This window comes from Cydia amplana, chromosome 2, assembly GCF_948474715.1.
Source record: "Cydia amplana chromosome 2, ilCydAmpl1.1, whole genome shotgun sequence".
NCBI classification, from domain to species: domain Eukaryota; kingdom Metazoa; phylum Arthropoda; class Insecta; order Lepidoptera; family Tortricidae; genus Cydia; species Cydia amplana.
In genome coordinates this window covers 8,324,749-8,349,319 of record NC_086070.1, presented here as the reverse complement: position 1 = coordinate 8,349,319, position 24,571 = coordinate 8,324,749, and the positions used below count along the sequence as shown (strand labels likewise).

The 24,571-nt window shown below is 37.7% G+C and overlaps 1 long non-coding RNA gene across 1 annotated transcript; it reads right to left on the bottom strand.

Moving 5' to 3' along the window:
• Window positions 1-381: 381 nt before the first annotated feature.
• On the bottom strand, window positions 382-23,673 carry LOC134658790 (uncharacterized). The gene is made up of 2 exons (XR_010097735.1): window positions 23,559-23,673; window positions 382-644 (listed from the first exon to the last, which is right to left on the bottom strand). It is a non-coding gene; the product is annotated as an uncharacterized LOC134658790 (long non-coding RNA).
• Between the last annotated feature and the right edge of the window lie 898 nt (window positions 23,674-24,571).

Genomic DNA, 24,571 nt, shown 5'->3' with positions numbered 1-24,571 from the left:
TTTTCACTACAGATATTTTCCCATAATTTTTCGGGTCCTATCACACTAACGATTTGCGAGCAAGTTGAAAGTGATGCGAGCGCGTAGCGAGTTCGCCAGTGTGATAGTGATAGCCCTATCAAGACGAAAGTCCAAAAAAATTGACTTTTGTTTGGGGACGAAAAAGGATACGATTTTCATACAATGAAATAAAGGAAGTTTAATAATAAATAAATAAAATGTTTTATTGCAGGTATTACAAAAACTCATACACTTCTTAAAAATTAACTATAAACTAGCTTAACTTTAACAAGTACTTAACTTAAACTTTAATAGATTCGATCTTTGCTTTTAGGGGTCCGTCCCAAAGTGTCTAAAACAAAAGTAAATATTATCAAATAATATTTATTGTCTCTCTTATAAACTCACGGGTATATACATCCCGGTCATTTGATAGGCGCACGTCCATACAGATCCAACACGTAGAAGCCCTTTGGAGAAGTTTGCTGTTATGTAATACACCTGCTAGAACCCATTCATAGATACCCGTAAATCGGTCCCAACAGGCGTAGGGGCTATTGTAAATATAGTGGAGAAAAGTGCCGGTTATGGTGTTGAAGTTTGGCTGGTCAAAAGATTGGGCTATTGCAAAGAGGTCCGGACACCTGCCATAACAATGTTTAACACGTTATCGCTGCAGGTGGTGACTCGCCGCTGACTAGATGGGCCCTGAAACTGCCGTCGTAAAGACGACCAGGGGTAACATCGGTGTGAGCGGCTCAGGGGTGTCGAGAGGTGTGCGCCGCTTTCTACCCAGTGGCTATTAACATCCACTGTGCCAACTCGCGTCTTATGCATCTTTCACTTCCACCCCTGGAGCATATAGCTCTTACGACTCCCCTCTGGACGGCCAATGAAGGCAAGCCAGAGCTGAGAGTTCTGCGGGTCCCCTTGGGGTCCACTCCGACCGAGGAAGACACGCCGGAGACGGAGACTGATCGACTCTCTGGAGCACTCGGGTCCGTGGGGTCGTCACTCCCCAACAGCTCGCCACAAGCTGCCCTGCGGATTTTAAGTAGTAATGGGCGATTCTCAGAGATGACGTTCGGTGCCTGACTTCGGTGCCGAATTTTATTTTTTACTTATTTGATACACAACTTTATTTCCTAAAATCTAGCCTTAATATAAAAAATATTGGTAGTGGAGGCCTCCATTAGAACCTTATAGTTTCTTTGATATTTGAGATTTAAAAAACACCGAAATCATGTGCAGGCACTGAAATCAATTTGCGTCACCGAATTCAAAAATGCTTACACAGAAATCACACTTCAATTTTATGTCTAAATTATATTATAATTTATTAATATTTTTAGGGTTCCGTAGCCAAATGGCAAAAAACGGAACCCTTATAGATTCGTCATGTCTGTCTGTCTGTCCGTCTGTCCGTCTGTCTGTCCGTCCGTATGTCACAGCCACTTTTCTCCGAAACTATAAGAACTATACTGTTGAAACTTGGTAAGTAGATGTATTCTGTGAACCGCATTAAGATTTTCACACAAAAATAGAAAAAAAACAATTAATTTTTGGGGTTCTCCATACTTCGAACTGAAACTCAAAAAATGTTTTTTCATCAAACCCATACGTGTGGGGTATCTATGGATAGGTCTTCAAAAATGATATTGAGGTTTCTAATATCATTTTTTCTAAACTGAATAGTTTGCGCGAGAGACACTTCCAAAGTGGTAAAATGTGTGCCCCCCCCCCTGTAACTTCTAAAATAAGAGAATGATAAAAACTAAAAAAAATATATGATGTACATTACCATGTAAACTTCCACCGAAAATTGGTTTGAACGAGATCTAGTAAGTAGTTTTTTTTTTATACGTCATAAATCGCCTAAATACGGAACCCTTCATGGGCGAGTCCGACTCGCACTTGGCCGCTTTTTATTCTTATTTGATGATAACTATGATAAGCGATGTAGCGAGGCTAATGATATAGCATAGCTTACATAAATTTAATAAATAGTACCTTTGTTTACTCAAGATTTTAAAATAATCAAGTTGCGGCTTATGAAACAACATCTCTAGAAGATATCCCACACTAATTGACTATCCTCATACAATAGGGCGATGTATGGTCCTGAAACGAGTTTCAGACATGTCGACCACAAATTCGCACATAAGTGCTATGAAGAAGAAAATGTTTGTTTCACACAATCCAACGGCACACTCATCAAAAAGAAACTTATGTTAATACCTACACCCGATAAACAAGATACTTTTGAGTGGTATTCAATGCTCAGAAATATTTAATGCACTTATAAAACATTGTAAACAATACGGAAAACAAGTATTTTGCTAGACTTATAAATAGGTATGTAGTATTTTTGAATGACAGAGGTTTAAAGTGTGAACTCCCTCAATTTAGAACTATTTGAAGTTGTTGACTAATGCTTAAAGATAAAATCACCTATTAATTATGATCTCCTGCACCCTCACACACTTGAGCTAAATTGTAACTCCGATATTTAAACATAAATACATCAGACATTGAGGATTGTTAAAACATTGGCTATGTTGAATTTGTGTTCATGGCTATGCTTTAGAAACATTGATCAGTAGGTACGTTCAGTGCCTTTGAAGCGATATCGACAATAGAAGGCCACTTTATTTGTAATCCCTTGTTTTGTGGGTGCACCTTGCATAGTATGTAAAACACAAGTTATTTTAAACGAAGTGGGATTAACTGCATTTATTTAATATGGCTGACACGTTTAAAGGTATCGTGGTGTAGGGTCTCAAGTGATACAGAGGACAAATTCACATAATATACTCAATTGGTTTGAAGATAAATCAAGACAACAGCGAAAAGAGAGAAAGAAACATTGGGTCTACGATTTTCAACATACGTCTCGTGAAGAAAAACACTACTCATTGTAAACTAGTGATTTTGTTTACTTATACTATGACTTAATTTACGTACAAGCATAGTTTTACGTTTATAAAGCGTATCTTGAACTTTTTAGGTGTGATAAGTTAGAAAATAAAGTACAACAAACTAGTTTACAAAGCAGGATTTGAATTCGGTGATCACTTTCTTGATATCGGTGGTCAAAAAATCCACCGAAACCAAGGAAATCAACACCAGTGATGTCAAAATTAATCGCTTTTTAGCAATTACAGAAATAGTATGAATGATACAGAGGAGACGTAATAATGACGGGTTTAGGTACTTTCGAGGATTTCTTAATCACTTGCATAACGATAAATGCACTAAAACTGTGGGAGAATATTGCACCACCGATCTCAAAAAAACATAGAACCAAATCCACCGAATGACAGAGAAACATTTAAAAAACTACCTTAGTATACTGTGACTGCACCTCTACTTTATTCAATGGTTAAGGCACAACTAAAGCATACTTTGTTTGAGCCACTGAGTTCCTGGTCTACAACTTTGTAAGAGTACCGACATGGTTTGTAAATTACACCGAAATCAGTCAATAGCCCGGGACACATCGTAAATTTGGTTTTATTCAATGTGTTGAGCAAACACATTACTTTGATATAAAGAATATGATCAGTTAACTAATACCTTATGCGTGAACACCGATAATAACTCCGATATAATGCCCCATCTTGAGTAATAATTTTTTGTTCCAAAAAATCTGGGCGCGGGACAGGCCCACCGAACATCATTTTTCGCATTTGGATATTTTTTTAATGTTATATATAAATAATAAATAAATAGTTTGATAGTGTCCCAGGCAGAATACATGCTGAAAATCATGCCTGAATTAATTCAGATTTATTGAACAGTAAATTCAATAACTTTTTGCTCCGGACACGTAAAAATGGCCCTCCTGAGAAATGCCCTAATATTATTTATTGTTAAATTGTTATTTTATTTTTATTATTGGTTTATTGGACATGTTTGAATGATGACTATATTTACTTAAATTATTAAATAAAAATGTAAGTAAGTATTAGGGTTTTTTCTCGGCTATAGTTGGGTCAATTTTCAAATAGGCATTTTTTGCTGTCCCACGGCTAAAGGCCGAGCCACACCGGCTGCGTGTGCAGCACGCTGCGTGGCGTGCGCTGCGTGACGTGCGCAGCACCCCTGTCACACCGGGTGACGCGCACGTCACGCAGCGCACGCCACGCAGTGTGCTGCACACGCCACGCAGGTGCACGCTGCAGCTCAGTCATGCGTGCAGTAAAATAAAATACTCCTGCGACAGTACCTACATCATGTGACTCCCGTTGCAAATGGAAGCAGCTCACCTAATGCCGCCATTGCAATTATTACACATATAACATGCCTGGTTAATACCTAACATCGATTTGTTCCCACAGGCCAAATTATTTATATAAGACGTATTTTTTTGTAATATTAGTGCTATGTTGTAAATATACATTCGTATTGACGAAAGATTTTAATTAGTTTTTCTTTTATCACTGAATCCATATTAAAAACCAGCACGCGCACCGACCGAGTTGTAAATAAATACAAGCGAGCTGCGCGTGTACACGCACAGCACCTATGCAGCACCGAGCTGTGCGTGTCCGAACCTGCTCGGTTCGCCCTCTCATAGGGATCGCAGTTAAACACAACGTCATCACTGCACGCAACGAAGCGACGTTGCCGCTCCGCTGCGTGGACGCGTGCACGCAGTACGCAGCCGGTTTGTCTCGTCGGAGCTGCGTTGCGTGCAAGTCACGCGTACGCGCACGTCACGCACACGTCACGCAAGCGGTGTGTCCTCTCTTATGTGTTTTCGTATTCTACAACGCAGCGGGACGCGTACGTGTACGTGCACGTCACGCACACGCATCCGGTGTGGCTTGGCCTTTAAACTCGAAGTCCATAGGACTTAAAGACTAGATATGTATATATTTTCTTTCAGTGTATTATAACTTTAAAAAAAATGTACAACTGTACCTTAAATATTATTTGTTTCTGAGAAAATCGTCCAAAAAAAAAATTTGATGGTCCAAAAACGGCGAAATTTGCCGTTTTTCGCGTGTCCCAGTGGCGGCATAGCCCAATAAAAAAATCATAACTGGAATTTGGATGTAGGCAACGTATACTTAACGTATACGTAAGCTTTATACTTTTATAACGAGCATTTTGTAGAGAATTTATTGAATCATTTCGATAATTTAATGCGTTATTTAATAAAACAAGGAAAGCCTTTTTATCGTTGTCCCGCGCGGCACTTGTTTTGTTATGACTTAAAGATACTCACCAAAATTTTCTTTGTCTATTGAATAACGATTAGATTAACTTTACGACGTAATAGTGCGGTTAGTTGGGCGTCTATCACCATTAAGTATGCAAGCGGAAACAGTTTTATTTATGTAAAAACAGAATAATCTCTCGATATATTTTGGTACGACTACAATGACATTTGTATGGACGCTTCATATGTTGGTACACAGTCGAAATAAAAATGTGTATTTCATAATAATAGTTGCAAATATAGTGTTAAAATATATAGCTAAATAAATAAGTGAGTCGGTTATATGGTGTATGAAATTTCGCCAACAAATATTATTGACGACATTTGTACGGCTATTTTGACCGTACAGATGTCGATTGTGGCATACAAATGGCGACATAGTGCTATACAAATGTCGAAAAGGCGTCATACAAATGTCGTCAGGGTCTTACAAATGCCACAAAATTAATAAATAGTGACATTAACATTTTGATACTGCCATACAATGACGAAAAAATGGCATAAACATGTGAAAAGCGCCTTAAATATTGCTAAATAGTTCCATACAAATGTCGATTTTTAGACGTCCATATCTAGTTAACTATAAAAAGTACAGTGGTGCCTCGTACAGTATATTTTTTGCTGTAAAGAATCCTTCCTAAATCGATGATTATAAATCCAAATTTCCAAAAATAAAAAATTGCCATACATATGTCGTAAAAACACCCTCTTCAAAAATTGACCCAGTTGCAGTGGCGTAACTAGGGGGGTGCTGGGGGGGGCACGTGCCCCGGGCGCCGTCCAAGGGGGGGCGCCAAAATGGGCCAAATACCTCCCATAGAAAATGGACCAGCCAAAATGTAGGAAACAGTCATATTTTTTTTTTCGCGACTTAGGGGTTGGTCTCAAAGTAAAAATTGGTCAGTATAATCCCAAAACCTCCCTGGCAACGGAAATGCAGTTATTTTTTAGCCACCCTGTATACAGGATGGTCCAAACCTTGACGTGAAAAAAATTTTTTTAGAATCCTAGCTCGTCGTTGGTTATCAGAATATACCCCATGTATGTTAGCCGATTTTTAGTAGTTTTCGAGTTTAACTTTTGTTAAGAAATTCCGGGGTGAAGCTTTGCGTTGCTTTTATGCCTTCTAATAATTGTTCGTGGTATTTGCACTGATAACATGAAATAGCGATGGGGAAGTGACCCCATAAAATAATAGTAGAAATAACAAAAGAGGATTTTTGTAATGAATTACTAATTTGGAAGCTTTCCACCTCAGTTCCTTTGGCGGCGACTCTGACAAAGTATGACTATTAAGTATCAGTTTTTTGACCTTTTAAAAAAACGTAGGGTCTAGCAGTTTCTAAAATAACCAAGTCTTTGAAATCGCTTGTATTTTTTATTTATTTAGGTAAGGGCAACATCTAAGCTTGACATGCTTGAACGTAAAAGTTTGTCTTTTTTTCCCAACTCAGCCAAGTGAGGATGCTGATTTTTATTTAGCAACTGCGCCGTTTGTGAAGGATTATGTTACAAAAAGAAATATTCAAAAAAGTTCAATAGTTTTTTTTAATAAATAATTGCTTCACCCCGGAATTTCTCAACAAAAGTTAAAAGTAATAACAATAAAAATCATAATTCGAAAACTACGAAAAGTCGGCTAACATACATATTCTGATAGCCCACAGCATGAGGAATCTAAAAACAAATTTTGGACGGCAAGGTTTGGACCAACCTGTATAACACATGGCGTGCCAACATCTCGTTCTGTGATACTAGAATGCCGTGAAAAACCTGTGTCAGGTATTGAGGTATCCAGAGTTTCGGTGTGGGATCGGGAGAATTTAGTCCAATTCAATCCCACCAAGGCTCAATTTTGCGCGTTTACCGCTAAGAAAACCTCATTTTTCAAGGCACAACCCATCCCATGTCAGGGAGTATTGGGAGCCTCGGTGTTGACATCTCCATCAGTCACGTCCAATAATTTCGTAGCCACCTTGCTGGGTAGGCTGCGCTCGTATCCAAAAAACTCGGTGTGCTCAATAAAGGGAGGCGATACTTTACTCTGGGGCAGACAGATCCATAGGCGTACCCACGGTGGGGCAAGGTGGGGCAGTTGTCCCACCCTGGTCTCTGACCATAAGCTAAGAATCTCTGTTTCAACCGTACTCTGTTACAACGTCCCCAGCCTCCCCTACTTCTGCCCCACCCCTTAAAAAATGCTGCGTACGACCATGGACAGATCCCATATAAAGAGTACTGCTGTCACCTTTGGGCAGGAGCAGCTAGATGCCACCTTGGTCCCTTCAAATCAGTCCAAAGGCGCGCTATGAATAGTCTACGATCCCAAACTTACAAGCGATATTGAATCTTCAAGTCTAAGGAGATCTCCAAAAAGAAGTGTATAAGTTTTAAAATGGTCGGCAACGCGCATTACCCGCCCCTGGAGTGTAGACGTCCATAGGATGCGGTGACCGCTTACCATCAGGTGAGTCGTAAGCTTGTTAGCCACCGATGGACTAAAAAAACACTTATTTGTCTAAATCAAAAGTAAACTTTAATAAGTAAAAAGTAACCCTTTCGTTAGTTCATTTCGTTTGGGGGGGGGGGGGGCGCAAATTTGGTGCCTGCCCCGGGCGCCATATCCTCTAGCTACGCCACTGCCCAGTTGTGGTACTTAGTGGCTATAGCAAAATAGATTCTCAGTAAATTTCATCTGTCTATCTATAACGGACCTTATAACGAGTTTAAGATTGGGCATAACGCGAATTCGTCATTGGCTTCCAGTTTTCCAACTTCCCATTCGCTATCGTTATCGCCCATATGTTGATGCTATCAAATTCCTTTTAACCTGAAATGTAAAAGTTGTTAGATTTATTTTCGAACATAAAAATTTGTATTTTTAACACGTTCGATAAATTATAAATACATTTAGCAGCGCACGTTTAGATCCATTTCTCTTCTTGCTCGACTAGCCCATTTGCAGATCTCCAAACGGCGCCATTACTCAGCAATAAATTGGCATTTGCGCCGTCATACATAAATTACACGAGCACACCGAAAACCAACTTCTCTCGCACTCATTTTTTCGGTATTACGGAATAATAAATAAAAGTCAAAGAGCTAGTTCTAAACTAAATGGCTGGCAATCAAATCTCTATTTTTTTTTAGTTTCAGCGGTCAAAAACTGTTGAAACTTAGTTTATTAACCGGACATTTGAATAGTTTGGTATTTCATTACCTACTTCAGAAATTGTGTTTGATTTGTTTTTTTTTTCTATAAGAAGAAAAAATTTCGTTGTCATAGTTTAGTATTAGAACTTGGTCCTAGTACCCTATGGGAATATTTCTTAATTTCTAATTTCATTTCATTTTTATTATTTGTTGTTGTAGCGACAATATAAACTCACAGTCCATGATATATTTATGTAAAGCCCGCTGAAGGACAGATAAAACAAAACTGCCCCAAAAATAACGATTTTTATATGTATCTGCTTTGATTAACAAGTAAATCGTTTTCAGGTTTTTGAGCTCGGATATAGGTCCAACAAATAAGTAGAAGCAGTTTGGAATGCTGTGATATATCATGTAGAACGCCTGCTGCAACCCATTCACGGATATATGAAATAAACCTAAATATATACCCGTAAATCGGTCTCAGACAGAACATGAGAATTAAAGTTTTTGAAACTCGTCATTGAGTAAATAAGCGTAAGTTAGATCTGTAACGATCGGTTTAAGTCTAAAGGATTTTAAAACAAACATTGAAGAGTAAATTTGTTATTTATTTTACTGCTATAAACACTATAACCTTTTCAGTAAAATAAGTAAGGCACACCTTTCCTTTATTGAGTAATTTCCAAAACAATCACGTCGCTTTTAATAAAGGCACGTTCTAACATGAATCGCTCGCGGCTTCAGTACTAATGAAACTCATAAGCATGGTTCTAATACCGGTCCATTAACACCTCCCAATTGCTCTTTGAAGGGAGAAAAACTCCCTTTCTGTAAGCTGCGACCCTTCCCTGTCTTAAGGTACCATTTAACTCGACACAGTTTAACTGAAACATAGCACCCCTACGCTTGAGGTAATTGTAACGAACAATATTGGGCCTGAATTTATCTGCACAGTATCCATTGGGCATAATAATAAATATACAGATTTAAGCATGTAGGGGGAAGTCCCGTAACCACGGATGGCATATAGTGCCGGACACACGTACACTATCTCAGCAACTAACAACGCAAGCAATTCAAGGATAAGCATAAAGCCCTTGCTACACGGTCGCCGACAAGCCTTCAGACCGCGTGGCCTTGGTCCGTCCCGGACCGTGTAGACAGTTGTTTCCAACAAAATTTGACCAAAACTGACCAAGGTCAGACGGTTAGAAGGCTTGTCGGCGACCGTGTAGCAAGGGCTTAACTGTCGCGGGAGGACGTCCATGGACGTGCACGGGACGCCTTTTATTTTATTTTATGGTTACGTAACTTACATACATACATCAGGGTTCACTTTACTATTTCCGTTTAAACGCTGCCGTATATTGAAGGAAGCCTCTGAAGAGCCACTTAAAGAAATCTCGGTGAGATGCTTGCTTCTCCAAGTTTGCTTAATACTTTAAACTGGTAATGAAGGCATTAAGGCGCGCTGAATGCATAAGGAATGAGTTGCTGCCACAAGCTTCATATAATTAGCCCTTATTAGGTCTGTTGGTATATTATTCTAAGTTATGCGTAATTTATATTTAGTTTAGCCAGCCGACTGTCTGTTGTGTCATTTAAATATGTACTGTAAAACGTTGTACGATACTCGTGCGAATATTCCTCTTTTCCGCACTTGTATGGTAAATAACTATTCTTACCTGCTTTAACGAAAAATTCAATAGAACTAACCTCACAATCGCTTTATTTCTATAGGCATACGCAATAGATAATTATTAAGTATATATCTAGGCAATTGACACTATGTTTACTTGATTTTTCGTTTTTACAACTAATCTCATAATTGTATCTCAATAAATTACAAAAATTTCAACCCGCCTATTTGTTTTGTTTTCAATAAAAAAAATATAGCCTAAGGCGTTGGGTTTCTGGGCCTACTCGTATAAACAAACTTTCTTATTTTAAAAAGGAAAGGAATGGAAGGAACGCTATTATAAATGACGGTGCGCTGAGATTGGTTGAGTGTCAACAAATCAGTGAGTGGAAAGTAAGAAGTAGTAGTTAAAACTGTTGGTTTATGTGTAAATGCTATGCGGAACTCTTTCGGCAAAATTATAGTCCATCTATTGTCACATTTTCGAGCAGTGATATAGAAATAGACTCATAAAGCCAAAAACTTTCACAAAATGTGTCACCAAATGATATTGCTACGTAACCACATTAATTTTAGTTGATGCTAAAAAGGTTTACCTACCTACCTACTTGTTACAAATACTATTTCATAAAATAAAACTTCGCCTTTGTACTAATGATGTGTGTTCTTTCATGTTTTATGTTTCTCTTTGTACTAGTGTTGAGTCGCTCACTCGTGAGGCACCTCATTTGTACCACTCATTTTGTTAATTTGTCGCAGTACTTCGTACCGCAAAAACGTCTTACTTCACTCCTCTATTCATTTTACTCATTTACTCGCGCGCATCACAAACACCTCTTGCCACACAAATCATTCACTCACTTCAAATTTCTAAAAAACTCTTATCCGTTCAAATTCACTCGCCTGCTCGCCGACACTCAAAACTCAAATGTCTCAAATGAAGAAACGAGTAATGATCCACACTGTCAACTGCCGAACTACAAACCTTATTGCAACGACAAAAGGTCCACCGAGAAATGCGTTGAGTTTGTACCACTCACCGCCTCTGTGACATGAACCCCTCAAAAATCCTTTCAAAATGAAACAATGAATTAGAAATACCCAAAGAGGGAGTGAGACCGACACGCGACGTACTTCAATATCGCTTCGCGTCACCACCGAAAATACGTTAACAATACATCTTTAAAAAATTGTCGCTGTTGGAATTAATGGAATAGTTGACGCTGCAAATATGCTAGTACCTCACCTCATTTGAAGTAAGACATTGTAACACCTTATTTTAGAAAATGAGGTACTCATACAAACTCATTTTAAATTGATGTCCTACCCATTACTACTTTGTACAATAAAGTATTTTACTACTACTACTACTACTACTTACTCCAGTAAATTTTTGAATTGGCAAACATAGGTATAACTCATTCAAATAGTGATGAACTGGCAAACCTATATATAACTCATTCAAATAACCAGTCACCAGCAAATTTATTACAGAAAACGAACAGATGATATCCATTATTGAGTCGCCTTGTTAATATGATAACCTTGTATTTAATGGGAATACCATTATTTACAAGAAAAATGGGAACAATAAAACTTATTAGACAAGTAACAGCACATGTTTTAGAATTCTTGTAGTTTCCTTTTATACCTACACGTTTTATACGATAATATGATATGTACTTTGAGGCATTTCATAATGTTGAGTATGCACACAAAAGTTAATGGATTACTTGTTAAACGCAATATCCGTAAGTATCCCCGAACATTAAGTTACCAGTTTTATTGCCTCCATACAACGCAGGTTACTTTTCATTGCTAGGAGCCTGTAATATAGCCTGGGTGGGAAGTAGTGTCATAACTGTCATAAGGTGCAAATTTTGGTATCGGATAAATTCACTTAGCACAGATGTAATATACGTTAAGCTATGCTATTTGAGCCCGGTAGCCATCCGCCACCCCCTGGCAGGTAGGCAGGGGGAGCAGTCAAAGTAATTTGTAATGGATTCAAACTTTCAACTCCGTTTTAACCCTGTTAGGGGATGAATTTTGAAAAACACTGAAATTACTTTTCTTGTATTCTAATAACATGCGCATATAAAAAGTTCAAGTCCCACACTCTTTTGATATGTTTGTCAATATTTTCCTTTTTTTCTATTAAACTAAACATTAAAATGTCTGCAAAATGAATTCCTTATGCCGGATTTATCAGAAAATTACAGCACACTCGACGTATTAGGTAAATAGAAGCTGGTATGATTTTTTTTCTGAAACGCGACGGCGTGTAACTTTGACTGCCCCCCCTGCCTTCCTGCCAGGGGGTGGCGGATTGCTACCGGGCTCAATTAGCTTAGTTTTACGTATATTACATCTGTGCCAAGTGAATTCATCCGATACCAAAATTTGCACCTCCCATACATTGGGTGACACTACTTCCCGAAGTACGTACCGTGACGTACCATGATGAGTCACTGACAGTGTCATAATCATAACTGACTATATAGGTATGCTGCGTAATTTACTTTCTAGATACATCTTGCTCGCACTAATATGCGAGTACGAGCGAGATGCATAGAAACTTAGAAAGTAAGTTACGTTCTCGATAGCGTTTATATCAGTGCCAAACTGGTGGTAGCCACCCTGAATACGTTAATAATTTCACGTGAACACTTTTACTTACATAATTATAAAAGTTTGCGTTAGCAACGTGCCGTTACGTGTGACATAAAATTTGTGCCAAGTTTGTAAGAAGAATCAGTAAAAAGCAGATTGTATAAAAGATTTTTAATAATAAATTACCCCAACCCTTTAAATTGGGAGATAAAAGATTGGCATAGGCAACTTACAAAAAGAAGTGAAATTGTAGTAATGAAACGGCCAAGCCACATCTTTTGACAGGTGTAGAGTTTGTGAAGTTAGGGCTAGAAGAGTTAGACTTGGCCTTACAAGAGATCTGATAACTTCTTAACAGTGCGAGCCCTATGGTTTCGTCTTGGCAACATTTTAAATGAAAATGTTTTTGGTGGGTTAAATATTCTCTATAGATAACTTGTATAGTACCTCCCGCCAAGTAATATCGCAACACATTCTGATTGAAAGGGTTAGAGATGTTGAGAACTAATACCATAAAGTCATTGAGGAGTTTGGCTGGTCGGCATCGGTACGTTTAATCTTCATTTATTGCCTTCCGATCTTGTTAAACGGCAATTTTGACGTGTTAATAGGTAAAGTTTATTTACGCCCATCGAACTGGAGCTATTTTATTACAATACGCTTTCGGTATAAAGCGGCTTATGAAATCGGGGGTCATGTAGCGTAACTGTACTCGTATATGATTATGTTTTATAAATGTATGGATTTTATATTATGTAGGAATGTTATTAAATAGTTATATACGATACAAGTGCGAAAAATACGAATTAAGTATAGCACCTAGTGTCGTAATGTAGTGCCATTGCCAATTGTTCTGTAAAAAATATTTTTATGATCAAACTCTAAACTAAAACGGGTAGAAATGTATATAAAGTATTAAATTCGGCATTTCGAATACGATGAATATGTCGCGACGTTTATTGAAGGGACTGACAAAGTGGGAGTGCGGATTTTACATAAGGCATAAACAGATTTCCCTCTAATCCACATGTCTGGGGCTCTATTTTTGGACGACTAAAAAGTTAATACGTCATAGAATCTCCTATTACTTTATTGTGATTGTACAACTTACCGTTGCCATGGCCGCCCACGGTAAGGTACAGTCACCAGCATAAATATATGACTGTGGGCAGCGGTGCAAAAATATCTGATGCTCCATTGGAGCCATAAGTACCCATATGACGACACTACCTCGGTAAAAATATGTGATGCTTTGTGGCCGGCAAAAATATCGTTAGTCTGTATCCGCATAAATATCGGATCGGGTCGCTTAAAAATATTTGATTACTCATAATAAACAAAATTGTCTGATTACTCTCATCTGGCACAAATATCTCTCCTTTGTGAAAGCAAATACATCGGATGGACGACGGACCGCCTATTATATATCTGACACGTTGGAAAATCACAAATATGTTATCGACCTTCAAAAACGAACCATACATATTTGGTATAGAGCCGTAAATTGTATGAAGTGATTTGACAATTCACGGAAAGAGTGCAGACTTGTCATTGTATATGTCTGTCTCACATTATATTCTATCATCGATTTGACGGAATAAAATAAATATTTTTTTTTTGTAAATTTGAACGTATTGCAATCATATCAAGAATCTAGTATATAACTGGATCTGGCATGAGGGGTGGGGGAAATGACCGAACGGGATAGTCTTATGTATCTTTCAGCAGGAGAAGCAGCGAAAGCGCTATTATTGTTTGTCCTTATCACAAGTTGACTTCTTCATCATTCTTTTTTATGTAAGAAGGAGGTTTATTACACATCTTTTATTAAAAGTCTACCTGATTTTATATTATGTCACAATTTAAAATTGCAAATGAAATACGTGAGACAGACAAATGACAAGTCTGCACTCTTTTCGTGAATTGTCAAATCACTTCATCGAATTTAAGGCTCTATGCTATCCAGGTATGGTTCGTTTTTGCCGATTGACGACTTATTTCATAATTTCGTGTCAGATAGATAGGCGGTCCGTCTGCCATCCCATGTATTTGCATTCACAGTGGAGAGATATTTATGCCAGATGAGAGTAATCACATAATTTTGATTGTTATGAATCGTAAAATATTTTTAAACCACCCGATCCGATATTTATGCGGATACAGACTAACGATATTTTTGCCGGCCACAAAGCATCACATATTTTTACCGAGGTAGTGTCGTCATATACTTATGCCTCCAATGGAGCATCAGATATTTTTGCACGGCTGCCCACAGTCATATATTTTTGCTGGTGACTGTACAAAACAAAAGTGCTCTATACCTTCGAGATATTGTTTTGCGCATACATACTTACTTTATACTGCAGAATAGCAAATGCCAAATTACTAACTTACAGGTGTACCTACATCATTAACCCTCAACGACACCAATTAATTTAAATACATTATTATTTTAGATACACATTTTAAAGTCTAGTTAAGTTCTCATTTGCATAATTCGTGAGAAATAAAATATTTCGTCATCACATTAATAAAATTAAAATTCAAAACACTCCCACTTCTACCGTCTGAAGCAAAGGAGTCTTTTAAAATCCCGCCTGAACATACTAAGTAGGTAGCTATTACGAACAAAAACAAAAAGAGATATTTACTTCCCGAGAAATTAATTACGAGAAAATCTTCACTGAAAGCATTCAAAACATGAGGAGGTTGTTCATTAAAACACTAATTGAACGCGATTCATTATTCGCCAGTAAATTAATTCAGGTAACCAGTCATTTAAATGTTGTAATGGACATCCATTTATCATTTGTTTACATATATCAGTATCGTATATGTTTTTTATATTGTTTTAAACAATATCTAAGCAGTTGGCTATATAGAAAAAGGTCTGGTAAAATAAACTTCGGGTGCAATCACAGTGGATCCTTCACCTAATGCTGTCGTCGAATCAAAGTACCTACCTATGGCGTTGCTAGCCTACTGACATTGTTTGATGCCGCGAATAGCCCGTAATTGTGTCTATAGTTCGTTTTCGTTAAGAATACAGTAAAATCATAAGTGTCCGCCAGCCTAGTGATTCTTGTAACCAATCAAATCGCTCCTGATTATGAAGTATGCCTTCAACTGGTCACTGTAAACTTGACTTTTTAATTAGGAACGATTTTATTTAGTTACGAGCAGGGGTCGGACAAAAAGTGCGGATGACGTAAAAATGACGTAATCTTGCACACAGGATGATGTTTGAGTTTGTATTTAAACTTTCGTGTGACATGTAGTAACAAAGTAGTATTAATGAAGTAACAAAATAATCGTAAATAAATCCATGGAATTAATAATACAGGTGGTAGGGTGATGTAGTGAATAAAATAAATTTCACGAAACTTGTCACAATATTCTAGTAAAGATGACATTTTAGAGCGTTTTCTTATACATTAGTAAATATAAATTTTAGCTAAATATAATCGTGAAGATACAATAGCTAAACAATAACGAAGTCAATTTATTGTTCATCTGATTGACAATGTGTCAGTCAAAAACGTACTTACTCATTTCAAGTGGCGATATCGTTTAATAAAGAGGTTGATAAATGATAAGTGATAATTGTTTATGAAAATAAAAAATACTATTTGAAATCATCCTATAAGTGGTTTGACGTCATCCGCACTTTTTGTCCGACCCCTGGTTACGAGCGTCGCTAGGCCGGGGCATATTGATGATTTTACTGCATTACCGCGAACGAAGTACGAACTATAATCGCAACCTTACGCCTAGACAACAGACTGTAGACCAGTGGTTCCTAACCTGGGGGTAATTACCCCCGTGGGGGTAAAACTGGTATTTTACGGGGGTAAATAAGCTAACCTAATATAACGATACAACAAGCGTACACGCTTTATTTTTTATCACCATTGGCAGGAGGGGTAAAATCAGGTCCCCTAATTAGTCATAGGGGTGACCGGAACCACTGCTATAGACAATGAAACTGAAGTAACTTGGCGACCCTTAGGTATATGACTTTTTTTAACGTACAATATCAGACAGGCCAATTCGAACGTACAGTAATATCAAAATGATATCTAAACGTCAGTTATCGTGCGTCTCGCTCGCGCCAATACATGTAGGGACAAGTACTACAAATAGGTACGAGACAGGGATGTTGCGAATATCCGCATCCGCATCCGCAACCGCGGAACTTCCGCATTGTTTTCAACATCCGCATCCGCATCCGCATAAAATCGATGCGGATTTAATGCGGATGCGGATGTGGAACAGGTCGGTACAGGAACGTGTTAGCATCGGCGTAAGTGCTAGACTGCTAGGTAATTTAGTAATTAGCCAAAAAAACCTATTAGAAATTAGCAGTCGAGCGTGAGTGGGACTTAATGTACGGAACCCTTGGAACGCGAGTCCGACTCGCACTTGACCGGTTTTTTGAAATAAAAATTACTAAAATGTAATATATGACGTTTTTTATATACCTATTTTGACATCCGCATCCGCATCCGCATCCGCGGATGTGAGCCTTTAAAAATCCGCATCCGCATCCGCGTCCGCGGATGTCAAAAAATCGGCATCCGCAACATCCCTGGTACGAGAGAAATGCACGACAACTAAGTGACATCATTTATTTATCATTTTGAAGTCAGTGTATACGTTCGAATTGGCCTCGTTGGCGAGTTATCAATTTTTTCACTTTATGTAAGTGCACCGTGATAGAATGTTATCATTGTGACATATTTCAAGATATGCGACTTTTTCGGGATTATTGGGATTTTTGTGATTATCGATTTTGTTTGGCGGGAACTTTGTTAGCCAATCCATAAAAAAAATATACACTTTCTTATTTATTTATAATGTTGTATCCCTGATTAAAACCAAGCAAAATACTTGAAAAGCTGAAAGCAAATGGCGTTACACGGAATGAGGTACCTCAGGCAGGCCCCTACGCGGGTTTATACAGGGATCAGCCAGAGCACGTCATGAGATCCTTCCCGTTAGCTACGCGTTAATAGGATCAAAACGGGCTTTATTGGGGACGTGTCCACGCGATTTCACCTAACTTATCGAATTTGCAAATCGGCTTACACTTCGTTAACCGTCACCGTATGTGCTTGGTCGGATATTGTCTAAGCAGCCTATGTAATCGTGTGAAAAAACAACGCCTGACATACACAACAATCAGGCCAATTCAAATGTACACTGTCATCACCATCAGTATGATATTTGAATCATGTTATTTAGTTATTATCGTACGTTTCGCCCGCGCCAAGACATAATGAAAGGCATTAAAATACTAGTTTACGAAACAAACGAAGTCAGTTTTATAAAAGGATTTAAACCGGAGTGACTAACTATATTTTGAAAATACATGTAATGAGAAATATTTTCGTGTTTTTTTTTCTACGGCCAACTTTATCATTTTAAGGTTTTGCTTGGAGTCTGCCCTCTCGCAAATATAGTAATAGTTTCAGTGTAAATCTTTTCATGGCATTTTCCCTGGATTAAAACGTGTAAAATCTATTATTTTTCGTTAGCTAACTAAAAATTGTAGTTTTTACACGTTTAAATACAATAAGTATATCAGTAAATTCATAATTCGTTTTATTTATAGTTTGACATTTATAATAATGACAAGGCTATAGGTATGTCATTATTTTAAATGTCAAACTGTAAATAAAACGAATTGGTCTAACCTAATAGTGACTAAAACTAGTCGATTGTGTCACAAGGGACCAAAATGACATATCTACATATTTACAGCGAGGGCGTACATTGAATCCTGAGCCTAGTGAGGGGTCCTGAGCTATATACTGCTTTTGACATCACCTATGAGAAAACTATTGTTTCAGAACACTATTTACTTAAGTCAAAGAAAAAATATGAAAATATAATGTCCTGGAACAGAAAAGTGCCACTTTGATCCCTCCTAGCAGGGAAAAAATGTCCTTTTCCGAATAGGTGATCTGGAAAAGTCAAGTAAGTGGAATACTAACAATAAAAAACATACACTTCGTTATAATCTGTGGACGAGAGTTATTGATTGTTATGTCTAATTATCCTGATAAGTAATGGACGGTATTTACTCTATATATTATGTATGAGGATTGCAGCGTCGGTGGAAAGAAAACAATTTTAGTTTAAGTAGTAAATAGACAGAGAGCTTCCCCCCGCTTAGTCTGCTAAATTATTAACCTTTGTAAGGGCGATACGCAGAAAGGTTCTGTCTTGTTTACGCGTTAAGGGAGACAGTGAAGGGAACTTAATACCCTATATCACTGTCGGGATAATACAAACTAGCGGGGTCGCAACCTTTTCCACTAAATTACGTATCAGCACATGGGATAATCCGAACTTAGTTGAATAACTGCACGTTAAAGCGATGAAAACTAAGTGAAAGGTTTATCTTCATCTGACCTTTAATTATCCCAAGTTTTAGTATTAACATTTAGGACGAATTGTTCTTCCTACCTTACCTGTAAATGTGCTTTTAACTCCCATAGGATTGCTAACGCGTATTAATGTTTAAGAACGAGAAAACCGATGCAAATGGTACATTGTGCGTCGTAAGACTATAGTAAATTAGACTTATTAGAATACTTCGAACCTGACGTGAATCGAATTAAGTATTCTTCTATTTTTTATCATAAGTACGCTTTGATTGTTCTCGTTTTCAGTAGAAACGATAATCGATTTATTTTTATCTGGTTTGTTACTTGACACGATAACATCGACTGGACAGTGATTACCACTAGTAGGTATAGGATATATATCACGTTACCAACGGATCACGTAATAAAGCAAATAATACATAAATAATAAGGCATCGATTGTTGCCTGGGGCGGGCCGGTGTTGCCCTACGTGAGACCTGTGACGCAAACGCGTCAATGAACGTTAATAATGGATTATATTATCCTGATAGAATCAATCTCAGTTAGAGAACAGGCGGTGTTGGTAAGTAATCACACCCTACTTCATTATTACCGCCAAATTTAAGCTATTTAACTAGTTTCTTAAAGTATAACAATAAGGATCAAAATGAGACATTATGAATTTATTGTCTTGTCTTTGTCTTTTTACTCACTCATGAGTTGTAGATTTATTTTTAATTATGTCACTTATTTATACGAACCAAGTAGGTTTAAATTAATTTTACTTTGAAAATACTGACGTTTATGAATTATTATTTTTTAATGTCGATGGGTCAGTGCCTTCGATGCCTAATACACTACCAAAATAATTCAATTAAGGCGATTGTTTGAAATGTCACCGTATTTAAGAATTATTTCGCTTAAAATTGTTTTTTTCTCGCAAGTGTGATTAAAAACATTATGTGTAACTTCGGAGGTTAGAATATTGTTACTCGAGTCTTATATTCACTCCAGTCTGCGGCTGTCGTGAATATACAGATTCTCGTACAAGATTTCACTTACTCCCCACGTTGTTCAATGTACCTACTATTTATAAGTTATGCATTGTATAACTTTAATACTGACCCTTACTTGCCTCTCACTATGCGAGTTCAAATAGTATCCTAAGTAAGGAATTAAAAATGTATGCAGTGAAATAAAATTGCTCTGTGATTTCACCCTCCAAAGTGGTGTGAGCAGGATTTCTCTTCAGCTCTCGGGGCGACCGTAACCTGGAAGTGCCACTTACCTGTTATTGAATTATTTACGAAACTATCCTGCTTATTAGATTGAAATATCTTAGCTATAGAGCTTATTCCGTAACTGAGGCCATTACAGAGACAATAGCCTTTAATATCATATGAGAAAATTTATGACTGAAATCGTGATTAGTTCTTGGCAACGCTGGCCACTATTAATTCTTCATTCGAAAAAGTTTGTAAGGGAACTGCTGGAAAGTTTAACATCGGGAACCAATTATCGCCTAAAATGGATGTTAAAACCGTTTAATTTAATAGGCCAGTAATGACGTGAACTTAATACGCGGTCCGTCGTCTACGAGTAGTTAGGGGAGTAAAGTTTTATCGGCCAATGTGTAAAGAATAAGTACTTATTTCCCGTTTATTGCTCTTCGACCAGTCAGTTCTGAGGCAGTTAAATTCGTCGGAGACGTCACATAAAACGAACGGATCGATTTCGCATAAACGAAAGACGTATAGCCGGGAAATGTATGGATACTAACCTCGAAGGCGGCAATGGCTTCAATCAAAATTTCAAGGGGATCGATATTAATAATATCATCAACCTATAGATAATATGGGCACTTTTTCTATACGGCCGAATGTGTTTTTCAATTGTATTCATATGTATGTCTAATTATTCGGCACAGCCTACACTACAGCCTAACAATATTTGACAGTTTTCAACGTATGAGACTAATTTGAAATTATTATAAAATCTAAATGGCAGATTTAGGCGTCAGAAGTTTTAATTTTTATTTTGTATAAGAAAATCACGAATAGGTACCAGCCCTAGGTGGTTACAGAAATATACACGTTACTACTGGGTAATAGCCGCACCCGTTACTTATAGGTACATTGAAATGTAATTTAAAATGAAGAATGATACGTTACGTACATTAAGTGCCCCAACTTAAGTGCCCTCGTCACCATAGTAGCTGTATAGAAAAGTGGTTACTTATGTTAGAGCATCGACTGTAGGTACAATTAATTATTAAAATTATCTCAATTCCTACTGCCGTATTCGAACTTCAAGATATTCACAAGAGACGACACGTACTAGATCCATTCAAGATACGTTATAGTTTAGATTTCAACTAGTTCTCTTTTGCAGCGCAATTCGGGCAACCAATGTCACTTTTACGATAGATCGTGTTAGATATCTATTAGATGTGAATTAGATCTCTAATTAATATCTTGTGGAAATCGTTCAAAAGTATCTCTAGAATCGCGGGGATGTCTAATTTGACAGGTTAGATCTTAAACATATCGTTATCGTATTTTGGCGATGTCTAATAGATATCTATTACAAAATCCGAATCGGGCCCCTAGTAAAGAATGCACGAAGCTTCGAGGAATGCTAATTCCTAAACACTTGACAAGACAAGATAACGTTTGGTAAATAAGTTTTGATCATAGGGAAACCCTAATTCAATTACAACTTTTGGGCGTGAGTGACCATCAGATTAGGACGGGCCTTCCTTCAGATTGAAATTAATTGGTTGATCTACGCATAATTATGCGAAGAACCCTCATCTTTGTGAATTAATGTCATTCTGAAAGTCATCGATAGGTTTCGGTTTTAACAAGTATCGAAAATGATAAGTTGACTCTGGTAACATATTTCTATCATTTTTAGTGTCGCAGATATAGAAACCACATAGCTAAGGTCGGATTTGACGATTTTTTATATTTCCTTCAGGCATAAAGCCTTAATGTAACGGAACTCTTTTTCGTAACTCTTGCCTCTCAAATCTTGCGTTTTTAGGGTTCCGTAGCCAAATGGCAAAAAACGGAACCCTTATAGATTCGTCATGTCTGTCTGTCTGTCTGTCTGTCTGTCTGTCTGTCTGTCCGTCTGTCCGTCTGTCCGTCTGTCCGTCTGTCTGTCCGTCCGTATGTCACAGCCACTTTTCTCCGAAACTATAAGAACTATACTGTTGAAACTTGGTAAGTAGATGTATTCTGTGAACCGCATTAAGATTTTCACACAAAAATAGAAAAAAAACAATAAATTTTTGGGGTTCCCCATACTTCGAACTGAAACTCAAAAATTTTTTTTTCATCAAACCCATACGTGTGGGGTATCTATGGATAGGTCTTCAAAAATGATATTGAGGTTTCTAATATCATTTTTTTCTAAACTGAATAGTTTGCGCGAGAGACACTTCCAAAGTGGTAAAATGTGTGTCCCCCCCCCCGTAACTTCTAAAATAAGAGAATGATAAAACTAAAAAAAATATATGATGTACATTACCATGTAAACTTCCACCGAAAATTGGTTTGAACGAGATCTAGTAAGTAGTTTTTTTTTATACGTCATAAATCGCCTAAATACGGAACCCTTCATGGGCGAGTCCGACTCGCACTTGGCCGCTTTTTGTAGATCTATCTTGTTAATATGTCTTAAATATTTGGAGTGAAGTGTGTAAGTATTTAAGTCAGTAAAAATACAACTTTCTGCCTCTCTTGTACTGTTCAATTAGATTAAGACACACTACTATAGATCCATTCAAATAGTTGGATCTAATAAAATCTGAATAATGCCGAAATAGGTACTAAGAGCCAATTTTTCTGTTCCCAGTTAAACAGATGGATAGAATTTATTCAATTGATTGGAATGATGAAATGAAATAATAAAAACTATGACCTATCTAGCTTGTATAATTTATGAAATATTGGGAAAAAAAAGTGTCAATTTTGTTTTGGCTCTACTGAAGTTCTCTTTCTTCACATGCGACTTTATGGAACTCGAGAGAAAATAGTTTTTGACGTTATTGATGTGAAGGTTCGATTGGAGTGATGCCTGATGTTTAAATAATTGATTATTTTACCTTATTTTCTGGCATGTTTGGAGAAAAGCACTATATACTCGTAGGTACCTCTACTTTGGCAGGAATAACTTCGTGGATTCGTCTTCAGTGGAATCTCATCCACGAATTGCCATTTCCGGGCCTCTGGAATAATGTACTCGAATAACTTATTTAAGGAAAATTATTGTTGGATATTAATTAATATTATTTGTCTCTCTTATAAATTCACGGGTATGTACATCCCGGTCATTTAATAGGCGTGCGTTGGGATACAGATCCAACACGTAGACGCCCTTTGGAGAAGTTTGCTGTTATGTAATACACCTGCTAGAACCCATTCACGGGTACAAATAGATACCCGTAAATCGGTCCCAACAGGCGTAAGAGCTATTGTAAATATGGTTATGATGTTGAAGTTTGACTGGTCTAAAGATTGGGCTATTGCTGAGAGGTCCGGACACCTGCCATAACAATGTTTTTCCACGTTATCGAGGCAGGCGGTGACTCGCCGCTAACTAGATGGGCCCCTGAAACTGTCGACGTAAAGACGACCAGGGGCAACATCGGTGTGAGCGGCTCAGGGGTGTCGAGAGGTGTGCGCCGCTTTCTACGCTAACAACCACTGTGCCAACTCGCGTCTTAATTATTATTATTAGGAGCCTATAATGTCCCACTGCTGGGAAAAGGCTTCCCTCCACTTTTTCCAGTCCTCCCGATCCCGTGCAGTCTCTGGCCATTCCCTTAAAAAGCTCGTCTCGCCATCGCCAACGTGGTTTGCCAACTGCTCGTTTTGAGCTGGGCTGCCACTCTGTGGCGATCTTGGCCCACAGCTCACTCGGCATTCGGCAGACATGACCAGCCCAGTCCCACTTTAGCTTGGCCACTTTCCGAGCTACGTCGACCACTTTTGTTCCGGAGCGCAGCGTGGTGTTCCGGATACGATCCATTAATGTGACGCCTAATATGCTGCGCTCCATAGCTCGCTGGCAAACCCATAGAATTAATATGACTAGAACAACTGTCAATCTTCAAAAGTGCGACCAAAAATGAAATGCAAGTGTGTGCGTAAATTGTCTATGTGAGATCAAAAATAGTGATGTCATGTTACAACATATTAATAATCTGTCGATGTTTGATTGCTTTATCGACTACTTCTTCAAATGTGTTATTTTAAACGTTAAAATGCTACGACATTATGACGTATAAATAACACTTGCACTGCGTGTGCTATCAAAATCGTTGCAGACTTATCTTAATGTAACTCTTACTGTGTTGGAAAGTGAAGTTTAAATTTACCGCTAAACATGAGCACCTTCAAAAAGGTATAACAATCGTTATTGTTTGAAGTCGGTTATAAAAGCTAATATCTTAATGATGTCTTGTGAAGAAATAATTATATATAGCTATTAATATACCGACAAGTTATCGATACTGTCATATGAACATTTTGTCAAGCCCTAGCGTAAAGTAACAG